Below are 14,793 nucleotides of genomic sequence, written 5' to 3'. Positions count from 1 at the left end.
ACAGGGGGAAAAAAAGCATTATTTTTCTACTGTCAATTTTCTACTATATTCTCCTACTGACTGTTTTACACCCACCGTTACTAAGCACCCCCGGCCTCCCTCTCGTGTGTAGCTTTGTGCAGACTTCGACGGCTCCGCCCCACTCACTCAGATGTGCATGCCCCCCCCCAACACACACAAAAAAAGAGAGAGAGAGAGAGACAGAGAGAGAGAGAGAGAGAGAGAGAGAGAGAGAGAGAGAGAGAGAGAGAGAAAAGAAAGGGGTCCAGCATTACCAGCAGCAACTATGTGACAGACAAACAACGCGGACCCTCGGCTCTGTTCGCAGGTATCCGCGGAGGCACAACGTAACCACCACCACCACCTTCCGCCGGACGGCCGTGGCAGCATCCCCACGCAGCGCTTTTTAGGTAAGCATTTTTTGTAATCATTGTTGTTCAGACATCCGCCGGCTCTTCTTCCCATTCAACTGGCTGCATTTGCGCGCGTGTGAATAAAGCATCTGGCTGCACGCGCACACACGCACTCACACACACAGTGAAATAGATAAATCACAAAAAACAATAATAACGTTTCAATGAATTGCACGTTGTGCACGAGGTCTTTGTCCCGGACACGCGCACGAAGCTGCATTCCCACACGAGGGGCGCGTGCATGTAACCACGCGAGCGTGCACGGCGGGTCAATTCCAGCATATTAAATCAGATCATATGCCAATATGCAAACCTGACCCCCCACCCTTGAAAGGAAGGATTCCTCCTTCTGGGAGGTGGGGGGTGTTTTTTTTCCCCCGTGCACCATGCTGCACACAACTTGGGCACAATATACAACCATGTGTACAGTAAAGAAAGGTGTCCTTGATGATTCGATAAAATCAGATCACACAGATAACTAACTGAATGGTTTGTTAGTTGAATTAATTATACCATATCACACATGGGGATGAAATTGAATGCTTCACTGTTGATGTACAGTTATTTTTAAATTAAGCCAGTGAGACTCTGCACTTCAATTAACTCGGTAGGTTTACTTCCACCAGTATGTGCTGCTGTTTTGGTTAGCAACAGAGTTCAACTGGGATCAGCAGACAACTTCAATGTTCATGTGAACGGAGATAAGGGAAGTGTCTGTTCGCAAATTCACTAGGGGAGACTTCTTTGACAACAAACTGCTATACGAATTGCCGTCATTTGTCATAGTTTTCATAAATAGTGCTACAATAGAACTGAATTTATTTCTCTTTAAAGATTCACTAATGCATCCATCCATTCAATTCATCTGAGAGGCTGGTTAAGTGCTTGGGAATCCGCTGCTGTTTTAGTTAGCAACATAATTCAAATGGGCTCAGCAGTCAATTTTTTAACATCCGTGTGTTGCTGAGGTAATGAAGGCGTCTGTTTAGTGAGAGGCGTTTATTTGTTCACATGCCTTCAATTAGAGTAGGGGCTAACTCTTGGAGGAAATAGGGTATTTTCTCTCTGCTATCATGAAATTGTATTATTCACCACAGCTTTCAAGAAAAATGAAAAATTGCACACTTTACTAATGTACCCATTGGGCCTAATTATTGGACTTCATGGTAGTTGTGTGTACCTGTTCTATAGGGCCAAAAGGATACATGTACGTATGTGCCCAGTCAAGTGTCACAGTCACGTACCACTAAAGAAATAAAATGACGCACATTATTTCCGGGTATGTAAGGTACATTTTGGAAATTGATCATGAAAAGGGGTGTCGTGTTTTACCACCTCACAATAGTAATGTGAGAAGACTCAGCATGATTTAATTTGAAATTGCTTACGGGCTTGGTTGGTGCTGCTGCTTTTGTTAGAAACTGACTTGAAATGGGCTAAAGAGGAAAATTCACGGCTCGTTCGTCATTACACTCCGACGTCCAAGCGCTCCGGCGGCTGACTGAAGCTGCTTCCCCCGAGGCGGAGTCACGACCAATGGGCCAGGTGACCGCCGAGGCAGCCTCGACTGCGGCTATCAAGCTTCAATATGGAATAGAATGTCATGTTCTATGCGTGTATTAGTCTTAATCAAATCGACAGACAGAAAAAAAAATAAAAATCATAATGCGTCTCTGATATTGTTCAGGGGGCCGGGCCAAAGGTGAAGGTGGGCCTGCGGGCCGTCATTTGGGGACCACTGCTCGACAGTATTCCTTTCTACTTATCTTGATTTGGGGTTTTACATTTCAAAGTCATACTACAGGATAACCCCCGCCCACACACACCCACACACACACGCACATACACATCCTCTAAAAACAGCAACAACAGAGAACGAGGGTCTCCTGCATTTACTTCTCAACATAATTTGATTTGAGAGGAGACTGAGGGCTGCTAAGTAGTCAATGTTAAAACGTTAGCGCCTGGCTAGCATTTGTGATTCTCTTTTAAGGGGACTTCTAACCATGCATGTTCAAATGTCAACCATTTGGCATCTGCTTGGAACCCTAGGTAGCTAACACCTACTCTATCCAGTACCAACTAGTCCCTGCTTCTGTCAGCGGAAAAGCGCCACTAACGATTAGAGCAATTCCTTTAAGCTGTTTTTTTTTCAGCTTGACAGCAAATGTAGCTTTCTGACCATGGGCTTGCTTCCTGTGTTTCCTTGATGCAAGGGAAGGTTTGAGGAGGTTGGGGGTGGTGATTGCGGGTGTTAAACGCACTAGTGTGAACAGTAATTAGCATGCTTTTTAGTGTACGTGTGTGTTGTCTTTGAAGTGCCTGCGCCTCTGTCACCTACAGGAAACTGGTGGTTTATCACTCTGCGCTGTCAAGACGTATCTGGGGATCAAACGGTGTCGTTGTCGAGGAGGCGTGTACTGAATGTGATATTCTATTAAAAATACACACACTTGCATCTTGTGTGTACTCCACTTTCTGCTCCGCTGGAATGAAATATGCACTGGATGCATTGTAGGAAGTCTTACTTTGTTGCAAAGTTTATTTTCGCAGTAACCTTGCATTAGTCAAAAGTAGGGCTGCCATGATTAGTCGACTAATCACGACGACGTCGCCGATCAAAATCGTCGACAATTACTTTTAATCATCGACGCGGCGTTTATTTATATATTTATTTATTTGGCACATTATTTTTCTCTCGAGACTGTCACGTCTCGCGCTTCTCCCGCTGGCTGTTTTCCTATCTGCAGCGCACATGCGCAGTGGTGGTAATCCGGGTGATGTAAATAGAAGCATTATGGGTAAAGTAGTGTAAGCCTTACACTGTAAATGCTAATTCGTGTTGGCAACGGATTCCGAAAGTTACGGCGCAATTCACCAAATATACTCAGTACAATGCAAATCTGCCTTTCATGGCAGCGCGATGGGGATGCCCAATCATTAAAAAAAATGGAAGCAAGTTATGTCAAAGTTTAATACAATTTAAATGTACTAACGTCTTGTCTTCATGATTAGTTTGTACATAGAGAATTTAAGCTGTAAGCGAATTATGCTTATTATAAGAGCAGCAGCTTGCTGCTGCGATTTGCCGCAATTTATATATTATCCAATTACTCGACTTATCGCAACTACTGTTAGTGATTAGTTGACTAGCAAAAAATCGTTTGTGGCAGCCCTAGTTGAAAGTCAGTGGTTTAAGATGCTGTTTTTTCTTTGTCTAATATGAAGACAGATGTCAAAAACTTAAGGCTTGGGGTCCAGATCCGGACAGCTACATCATTTTATGTGGCTTGCTATGGCAAATCATGTGCATCTACTTTATATGTTTTGATAAAACATGTACCAAAATTCCACAGTGTTCACTTTTAATAGCCATTTGAAACCCTCTTTTTATTTTTCAATGAGTTGAACATATTTCCTTGACTTGTAATATGATGAAGCGATTACACATATATGGTTGTGTATATTTTGTTTCACAGTCATAACAGCCCTTGTAACTAGAATATGACCAGCTACAAAAATGTGTTTGGCACCCATGGACTCTAAGATGTTTCATTGAACAGGGACTTCTCAGAATAGGGCAAACAGCAATACTAATTGGAATAAGTGGAGAACTGCTCTCTGATTTCCGTGGATCATAAAAGACTTTTTGGGTTCATCCACCTAATTATAGACTTTGAAGTGCGTATTAGTCTGAAATCATATCCAATTGGATTGTCTCGTTATGGAGCAGTCAGCTATTGCTTTATTGCGGTGCATGTACAGCTAGGTGAAGATTAGAAGGCAAAAAAAAAAAAAGGTTTTGAGACCAAGAAGAGAACTGCAAATGGTTGCATCTGGAAATTATGGAAACAGAAATAATCAGTGCCAGAGTCAAACTGTCACCATCATAAAACATTTCAATGCACAGGCAATGCTTTGAGAATGTCTTTTAACATTTTTAACTGTCATTCAAGTGTAGAAATTTAACCACCATCAATATAAGAAAGTAAATACAATGTCAATAGTGTCTCGCATGTGTTAAAAGAAGCTAATGACTGTATCACAACAACAAAACAGTTAATTATTCTAAAAAGCAATGTCCTGTATGGTGGCTCACTGCTTTGAAAGTGCACCCGCTCACCTCACATCACTTCTGTATGTTTTTCTTCCTCTCTTAACACTCCCTTTTGGGGTTGTTGAATGACACCAAAAACAAAGACAAATCAAATGTTTGAAGCTCTCCAGGTCTGAACTGAGCTCTTGTGAGGTAGGCCGACAACATGTTTTTGGAAGTTGTTTGTCAAATTCAAAATTGTTGGACGAAAAGAGGATTTTTTGTTTTGTTTATTTATTTTTTGTCCATTCGCTCGAGTTGGTAAATTTGAACTGCAAGACCAGGATCGTAATAGTGTTTAGCATCAACCAAAATTTTAGCACAACTGCCGGCCACCTGATTGACTAGCGATGTTCATACATTTTTTTCTTCTGTCAGAGGAGAAAGCCCCCTCCTCAGGTCCATTGTGACATGGCGCGAATGAAGCAGCTACGTTTCTAGTATCCCGTGACCAAACTTCAGGGAGAACCGTGAAATGTATCGATCCATTTGGTTTGAATGCAGCATTACATTTGATGCATTTAAGACCAGCTAAAATAGCTTGAAAAATGACTTTTCAAAGATTTGTTAAAAAAAAAAATGATGCATTAGTACCATTAGTAAATGCTTCACTTTCCCTTAAGTTTCTCTGTTATGTCGATTTATACATAAGCGAGGACGTGACGCAACAGACAAGCCAGCTGCCCGTCAGACTTTCTATGTCCTGGTGTATCAAAGATGAATTCAACCCAAACATTTTTTTTCAAGAATATGTTTTATGCAGGCTCACTAGTTGAAACAAGGCATTCTGATGAGTATTGCGTTTGTGGAATATGAGTTAATCCACCTGTTTTTATCCATCTCAGGGGGCGGCCATTTTGTCACTTCTGTCGACTGAGAGTGACATCACAGTTGCTCAGGGCTCAGATAACGACCAATCATAGCTCAGCTTCAGAAAACAGGTGAGCTGTGTTTGGTCGTTACCTGAACCCTGAGCAACTTCAATGTCATTTTCAGTCGACAGAAGTGACAAAATGTCCGCCCCCTTTAATGGCTAAAAACAGGTGGATTTTGCTAAATTCCCCAAAAGCAATATTAATCAGACTGTCCTGTTTCAACTACTGGGCCTGCATAGAACATATTCTTGAGAAAAAAAATGTTTGGGTAGAATCCCACTTTAAACTTTACAGAAACACAACGATTAATTACTAACGCTGTTAATCAGGGGCAGCTGGCATAAACCTCATATTGGGTGGTGGACTTCACATTTGTTCAGCACTGTGTACATACATTCCCCACAACCAAATAGCACTATAATGTCCTTTTGTTTTGGTGTTTAGTCACAGTAAGCCCCTATCCAAATATGACCAAATAAGGACTAAGCTTGACAGTTGATTAACACAGTTATGCAGATACTCTAAAATTGCCTAACGGTTATAATCATCATCATAGACACCAATCTAAATGATGCATAATGAACATGCTAATGGTTTGATGCATACACAACATATGCGAAATTCCTGGCTTGGCTGCGGCATATTAATTGGCACCGGATGTCTAACGTAGCTCATGAAGTGGACTGGGTATGCCTGGAGGTTTCAGGTGTGTGGGAAAGACCTGCAAAACTGGTGACTTTTCCCCTCTTCTTTGTGTCCACACACAATGAGAATTATTCCCGAGTGTAATTTCATCTTCTCTTTGTCCTTGCACAATCGGAGCAAGGGGAATAAAAGAAAAAGACAAAAAATAATAAGGCACGCCCTGGAAGGTGTGGTGGGACAAATGTGCCCGTTGGCACGAGGAGAACAGGGCAACACGCCCTTGTTAGTGCGGCAGATGTGCGAAATGTGTTACAAACCACAAATCGCTCGAGAGGTGAAAAAGCTACTGTACACACTTTGGATAAAAGTATCGGGATAGCTGCAGCAAGCCAACAACTACGACAACGCATTTAGGAAGACTCTTTCAGGGCGCGACTCTTTTTGCCCATTTATGAACTTGGCTCCAAATCTGTGTCATAGTTCGTCCCCAAGAAAAGTTCGTCCACACTAAACTTATACAAATACAATTTTTATGGGCATTTTTGGCATTAGGGAGCAGAAAAAGGCACGTTGGGTGCATATACAGTAACAAACTGCTCTAAATGTCTCGCTAATATGATGACCCAAGATTCAGACATTTCTGGATGAACAAACCGCTGATTGATTAATTAAAGACTTTCTACTTTTAGACTTTATAGACAACTTTAAAAAAAATTATTCCTCTGGCCTTTTGGGCTACACGTGGTAGTTATGTTTAATTGACCGATTTTGATGATTACGAGGGGGTTCTTGGAATTTGTATATTTTTTTTCCTGCACGGACAAAAGTTTGAGAACCCCTGGCAACCATTCTCTACCACATTAGTAGTCGTTGGGCACACACCTCAAGTCTTGTTCGTTTGGCTAGTGCTAGCCCTCCATGCCGCACCCCAGTTTAGTTCACTTCCCAACACGGATGAAGAGGTGAGCCTGGAAATGATTGCACAGGCATGAGCGCGTGCACACCCACGCAGCTTAGGCAAGTCGTACTAATATGATGAAATCGTTAAAAATGCCATATTGGTAACTGCCGCCTATTTGTTAGTAAAGGTTGTATTGTTGCATTACTTTTGTTGACGTCGTGGTTGTAGCGGAGCCTACTTGTGGTGTTGTGTCATGTTGAGTGAAAGCAATTGTTTTCAATCCAAGAAATGTATCAGGCTTGAACATGTCAGTCAAACGATGTCACGAAAATAGATATTTTGAAAATGTTCATCATTGAGCATCTGCGCTAAATCAAAGATGACAAGTGAATCTTATCCAGATGGGAGCACTTAAAACGAGTTGAGACATAATCAGCGGGAGGGAGCGTATGATTCTAGGTGATAAAGGTGCTGCAAAAAAACCACAACTAACGATGGACATCGATGAAAGTCGTTAAGAATGAATTGTTCCAACGAATACGTATAACTCTGTTGATCACATAAGTATGAATGACTATTGAACAACTTTAACTTTTACTTGGTCTTGACTTAATAAAAATAAAATAATGATATGAAATATAAATAAAAAGATAAGACATCCCACACCAAATTCAGTCAAGTGAATTTTCACAACGGAAGTTAACAAGGCAACTTAAATACTTTGAGCAGCTCAAGAACCATAGTCCTCAATGCAGTATGTAGCTATGCATACATGAAAACCAACTGAGCAAGAACCAGATGGCGGAGGCAAGGAAAATGCACCCGGTGGAAGAAAAGAAGGTTCTGTGAGGTGACTGTCTACCTCACTGGCTTAGTTTGAGATGGAGAGACAAAGTAGAGGGACAGAGGGGAGTTAGAGAGAGAAAAAAAGGAAAGGGGGGACCGTCGAGCACCCGATAGGTATGTGTGCCCCACTTAAGGAATCATGTCAGCTATAGGAAGTTGAGCTCTAGTTGTGAAAACAAGTTTGAACACACTCATCATGGACAGTAATGCTGCATTCATTTATTATTTTTGAATGATATTTTCATTTATCACGAAGCTATTTGTGGTTTTCTGTAATCCTACAATTGTCAAATCTATACATATATCTTTCATCATAAGTGCAGTAGTTTATTGTTGAAGATTTTAATCTCTTTTAAATTGCCAAGGCCTATTAACTTAAAGTGGAAGTCAACCCCCCCCAAAATCTTTGCGATTAATATGTTTTATGTGTCTTCGCTAGTCCAAACATGGCATTCTGATTAATATTGCGTTTGTGGAATATGAGTTAAGCAGCAAAATGCACCCGTTTTAGCCATGGGGGAGGCCTTTTTTTCACTTCTGTCGACTGAAAATGACATCACAGTTGTCATCATGGCTCAGGTAACGACCAATCACAGCTCAGCTTCAGAAAACAAGTGAGTTGGGATTGGTCCTTACCTGAGCCCTGAGCAACTGTAATATCATTTTCAGTCGACAGAAGTGACAAAATGGCCGTCCCCTAAAATGGCAGAAAACGGGTGGTTTTGGTGCTTAACTCATCTTCCACAAATGCAATATTAATCAGACTGCCATGTTTTGACTAGCGGGCTTGCAAAGAACATATTCTAGTCAAGAACATTTTTGGGTCGACTTCCTCCTTAAGTAGCAGGTGCACACCCCGATAATGCAGCAGAATGTTCTCCCACTTTCAATCAAATTTATCAAAGACCCGATTATTGGATGTTTCTAAAAGATTATCCTGAGCGATATCCTGTTGTGTGGAGTGTGTAAAGAATGATTGGGGCCAAGAATTGTAAATTGCTTTTAAGCTGTTTTTCTGATTGGAAATTCTTATTCGCATTGTCAACACCAAGTTCGGCTTAGCCACAGACCACGCAATTGACAATAGTCAATGCGAATGGTGTGTTGTGCTGGTCATTCAAGTACAAGAGCAGTAAGCACACACTCTGTGGGGTCTCTCACCAAAATGGTAAAAAATGATGATCAATGATGGTAATTGGAATGACTTTTGTTATCTATTATAATGGTAAGTTGGGTTCCCTTCCCTTGTGTGATTAACTGTGATGCTTAATCAATGGTGGCTTATTTAACACACAGGGATAAATAGTTTTCTGAAGCAGAATTTGAATTTCTTCTACTTCATTTGTTTGGCAGTTTGAACCAGTTTGAAAAAAAATATGTAACCGCCACTTATAGAGGTGGAGTGGAATTATTTATCACCCATATTTGAAACTGGGTCATTCTCCTCCATACAGACTGGGTTTAAACACTGTCGCTAATAAATATGGTAAGTGGTGTGGATGAAAACAGCACAATGATTCATTCACACCTCCAATGCTGCTAAACTTCTATCATTCTGTAAATCAGTGGCAGGAAAAAGACGTTTTGAAGGCTGACTGGCTGCCACAAAGCCGTGCTGCTATAAGTGTAGTAACTAATGAAATGTATAATTGCAGTCAGTGATGACCTGATAACATAGTTAGTCACAGATTGAGCGGCCTCATTAGTGGCGCCGCACAGGAAGTCCGGGGAGAAGGCCACTTATGTGTGCCATGAGTGATGACCATCATTCACGCAAACGTGTTTTATTCTTTCATTTCCTCTGCTTGCGTGAGTCAAATTCTAAGACTTAATTCCTCATTTATTTTTGAAAGAAAAATAGGATGTGATACATGATGGACATTTGACCCCAGGACAAAAATGGGAGGAATTCTGCTGCTATTTTTACCAAACATTTTCAGTTTTTTTCCTCCACTTTCCTTTTACATACATTTATTAGCATGTTTTCAGTGATACACTCCCTGAGATTGAAAGGCTTGCTGTAACACACGTTCCAAAAATCTGTCGTAAAGCAGGGCCGTAAGATCTTGCAAAAACATACATGTGCTGAATATTGCAGTTTTGATACTATTGCAAAATTTAAAATGTACTTAAAGAAATGACATTTTTATCTAATGAAAGAAATATTTTATTTTTTCACGAGGCAAAATAAGCATGCTCAAGGAGTTCTTATCTAATTAATTGTAATAACTTACTTTTTTTTTAAGTTATTCAGTGTTACTCTATTGATGGCAATGCACATTTAAGGTTACATCTGATTGTTCAAAGTCAGATAAAACCATACACTTCCATGAAAGTATTCATTTTAGAGCTGTCACTATCAAATCTATTTAGAATCGATTATTGTATTAATTATTCCATAGATGGACTTTTGTCATCATAAAACTTTTACTTACTATGCAATGCTTTCGTAACGTTTTAACCTTCTTTTGAATCAAACTAAGTAGAAGTAAGAAACTAATGCTACGTTCACACCAAACGCGGATTATGCGTTTCTGGCGCCGCGTTTGTATTGGAGTCAATGTAGTTCGCGCGGGCGGGCGCGGTTGCTCGCTGGGCGGTGCGAATGATGCGTTTGGAGCGGTGGGACGTGACGCGGAGCGAAGCACCGAAAATCCGTCCATTTGTCCCATTCGCGTATCAATCAAGTCAACTTCTTTTGCCACTCCGCCTGGCGGCAGCCGATCAGCATCGGGGATACTGCGACAGCCAATCAGCATCGGGCATACTGCGTGACACACAGCCAAATGGCGTCCTGTTCACTCGGCGGCTTTTTTTTTTTTTTTTTACAGTTCTTGAACTTTACCAAGACAGCAATGTTGTTAGCATTAGCATAGTGTGTCGGCCATTTGATTGTGATGTTGAAAAATGCTGTCGTAGTCTACTGCCAAGCGAAGCCCCTCCCCTCTCCGCTGTGAGCGAATGAGCGGCTGCAGCATTTCAGGTTTCAAATTTCCCGCGGTCAAACGCGAGCGAAACAAGCGACTCGGAACGCTTCACTCGCGTTTGGTGTGAACGTTAGCATTAGGCAAGTTAACCATTTTTTTTTTGTTTGCATGTTCTCCCTGTGCTTGCGTGGGCTTTCCCTGGCTTCCTCCCACATATTCCAAAAACACACATGCTAGGTTCATGAAATTGCCCCTAGGCGCGAATGTATATGAGTGTGTATGGTTATTGTCACGCTTTTCTTTTCTGTAGTGGCGCCACCAAATATTCTGTATGCGAGCGGTGTAGCATGAAAACATGAAAAGGCGCCACGAAGCGTTCCGATCCTCCAAACACTGGTATGTAATTTGACTGCTGGTCGAAGCCGCAGGAGAAGTTTCCTCTCTCATCACTTCCAGGCCTCATCTGTGCGGAAGCATCAGAGACGAGTGGGCAGGGCACTGTGGGAAGGTGGAGGTGTAATTTCAGATGCTCGCTAACTGGCCAGAGCAGCAGTTATGTGAGCTTCAAAAGCAGCTTCGGCGGCCGCCGCAGCAGCGCCGCAATCATCAGAGCCAGCTGTGCCCCTCACTCCCGAACGGGCGTGGGATCTGAGTTCGCCATGTGAAAGGCGCCCACTTGCAGGCAGGCCAATTAGCCTCCTTTTACGAGGGCCTGAAACTGTCAGAATGCAGTCTGTATATTTATTTATATTTGTACACTCAATGGCTGAAACATACACACCTGCACATTTGAAGAGATACAGTACAAGAGGGATAGTATTCACTTTTTACTGTGGTTCCTACTCCTAAAAAAAATGCATTTATAATGCGTTAAAAAAAAAATCATCATTATTATTACTTTTTTTATATGGGCTCGCCTATCACCTATCACGATAAACTGTAATTCATTCCGTATTTCTTCAAATACAGTGAGCGCCCGCGTATTCACAGTTTGGCAATTCTTTTGGCCCAGGAAAAGGTACACACAGTAACCTTGGAGTGTACAATTCACCCTAAGGGCAACAGAGGTGTAGGCAGTAATTTTTCAGAGGGAGAGGCCGGGGGTGGCTATGAATGCATGCGTTATTCTTTATCATACCATCCACAGTCAGGATCTCATGAAATAAAATTCACACATATTCAGAGCAATAGCAGTCACAATCATAACCAAGCAGGGATGAGTCTAAAGGCTTCTTGATATTCTCGCGGGCGATGTCCACGCGCACATCACTGCGGCAATGCCGCGCACAATTTGCCTTTAGACTCACGCGCAACCCACACGCGTTGTTTTGAAAATGGGTTAACATTTCACTCCAAGTTGGAGGGTGTGGCAATGGATGATATTGGCTGGGACACCACAGGGTGGAATTTCCTCTGCCTTTTATGGCCAATTCCATTCAGTGTTTTTATTGCCAAGCAACGTAAGCGACAGCGACAACATTTATTTACTAGATAATTCCATTTTCTTTGCCTTGGCTTTGCTTTTTGTATCTCATGTTCTACGTCAGTCTCATGCACTCATTCGCTAGCTAAAAGCCAGTCGGAGTGATCGATTGTCACCGACGCCATTTTGCATAGTGCGATCTATGGCTCATTGATTCAGATCATATCTAAAAAGCACAATGACACAAAAATTCTTCAAAAATTCAAAATTCTTCACAATTTGAAATGTTTCTTTTTTTCTTAGGTTGGTTCGTGCTTGTGTTACGAGTGTGTGTGCAAGATTAGGTGCATGTGTGCATTTTATTTCATGAAATCATGACTTATTATTATTGTTATTTGCTTGTAATGGTGTGAAATTAGTTATTTTGATTGACGCTGACTGTAAGAATTGAATGTTCTTTACTTACAAGTTAGATTCTTTTTTTCATGTGATTTCAGATCAATTGTATATTTATTATTTAAATATGTAGTTAATATAAATAACTTTTGGCAGAGTATCAGGGGGTTTAATTAGAATACTGCATCCAAAATGGCAGAAAAATCATATCGAATTCTCCCCTAGGTGTGGGCGTGTCCAAGGGGGTGGCTAGAGTGTGGCTGCAATGTAGCTCCTCTCCTGAAGGCCAGTGTGCAGTGAAATAAATGAGAACAATTGTTATTTATATTTAGTCTAAGCAGCCCCACTCAGAAAGAAGCCACATCTCAAGTTACGTCGGCCACGCCTCTCCCCCTTCATCATATCAGTTCACTAACAGATGTTGATGAGTTTCACTGCAGGAATCAGTTGCTAACCAAAACAGCAGCAACTACAAAAAAAAAAAAAATAATTTAAGTGTGGAGCTTCACTACATGTAAACTTTAAATATGAGTAAATACTTACCGATATTTGTAAAAATATAGTGTAGGCCTACAGTACTGTATATATTGAAATATGCCAAAAATAAGAATTATTAAAGGCAGAATGATTTAAAGTTCATTTCTTGTATTCGATTTCATTAAACTGTATACACAATGTTGTGGCCAGTGAGTGTTTATGTGTCTGCTACTGTCATTTGATCTTCTTAAACAGGGCATATGCAAGCAGCTTATTGTCTATCGTAGTAGTGCAGTAAATCCCTAATAGGCTGCTAATCTGAGTCCATGTTTGGCGTCAGGAGTTCACGTAGATTATAGGGGTTAAGATGTCTGAAAATGGATGCAGAGCTTTGCATTTTTTAGCGGGCTTGTTGTCTCAGCAGTTTTCCCCCCAAATACAACAGCCAGAGTGTTCAACACAATTGTAGGTGTTGATAAAAACTATTTATGGTGCATTTTAAGTATCTTTGTGTTATGTTATGTTAAATTTACAGTTAAAGAATTTTTTTTTTTTTTTTTAACCATATGGATATCGAAATATTATGCGTTGGGATTGACTGGCGACCAAGCAAACGTGTACCCTGTTGTAGTGGTGTATAGCCATCCGTAGTGTATATTAGGGCTGCATGATGTTGGAAAAAAATGACATTACGATTTTTGGGGGGGTTTGCGATGTTATGCGATGTTAAAATTGATTTTTCAACAGATGACTTGAATAGATTTGTTTGGGAATAATTTGGTTAACTGACCATGACATCATTGTATTCATATTATATCGTTTCATCCAGATTAAGGGGGTTCATCTGTGATTGATGATTGCTGTACATAAAAGGGATCACAGAGGACATGTCTCTGTAACATAATAGATTATTTTACAGTGTATTTCACACTTCAATGTAAACAGCAGCAAAATATAAAACATATTCGAAACACTAGACCCTTGAGTCATTTAAAAAAATAGAAGAAAATAGAAAAACGTTTAAAGCAGCGGCAGTTATAAACACCTTTAAACTAAACTATAAAATATTAAAAAATTAAAAAGCAAGTGTACTAGTGCCTGAGTTGTTTATAAAACTATAACATTAAGATAAAAAAAACTTTGTGAAACTGCAGCAAAGTTGTAAACAAATTAGAACCAAAATATTAAAACTTAAAAAAGAGCAGGTGCATTAGTTCACAAAAACTAAAACGGTCTGTAAAACATATTGCATCCGTGATTTGTCGGTGCTGTTTGGACTTCTTATCATAAGGAGTTATGCTGGCGAAGGCGTCTGTAATTGTTTTTCGAGTAGATGAAGTTTCCCCTTGGGTCCCACTTCTTAGTTTGAACTGCTCATACAGGGGCTTGTGACGGCGATTGCAGCAACAACGGTGAGGCACTGTTGGCAAAGGATGTTTTGTTGTTCTCAATCGTCCTTTTTATAGCCGAAATACTTTCATATTTTGGATGTTTACTTTCTTTTGGGGACTAAATCCATTGCCGCTTCTGCCGCTGTTTTCAGAGCAGACAGCAGAGTGGAGGGGGAGGGGCCGGTGACTGATTGGCAGGAAGGAGGGGGTGAGCGAGACAGGCTGTGTAAGAGCACGGAGTAGCTTGCTGCTTTTAGAAGCAAAACAAAAGTTTGCGTGTTCGAAGAAAAAAAAAAGTTAAAACATCGCACATCCTACGATATGACTATCGCAATCGCGATGTTCAAAAGACACGTCGTGCAGGCCTAGTGTACATCGTATATAAGCCTTCTAAAATAAGATG

The 14,793-nt window shown here is 40.8% G+C and overlaps 1 protein-coding gene across 2 annotated transcripts in view; it reads left to right on the top strand.

The window, feature by feature from the left end:
* The first annotated feature begins 245 nt into the window (after nt 1–245).
* st6gal2a (ST6 beta-galactosamide alpha-2,6-sialyltranferase 2a) overlaps nt 246–14,793 on the top strand; it is a 51,789-nt gene continuing 37,241 nt past the window's right edge. For both annotated transcript variants that reach the window (XM_086051353.1, XM_086051352.1), the window contains exon 1: nt 246–410. The gene's annotated coding sequence lies outside the window, so the exon portion shown is untranslated. The remainder of the gene's footprint in view (nt 411–14,793) is intronic.

This window comes from Filicampus tigris, chromosome 14, assembly GCF_054856515.1.
Source record: "Filicampus tigris isolate MCC_2025a chromosome 14, RoL_Ftig_1.0, whole genome shotgun sequence".
NCBI classification, from domain to species: domain Eukaryota; kingdom Metazoa; phylum Chordata; class Actinopteri; order Syngnathiformes; family Syngnathidae; genus Filicampus; species Filicampus tigris.
Note: the sequence above shows the minus strand (reverse complement) of the source record. Positions and strands in the feature narration are given on the sequence as shown.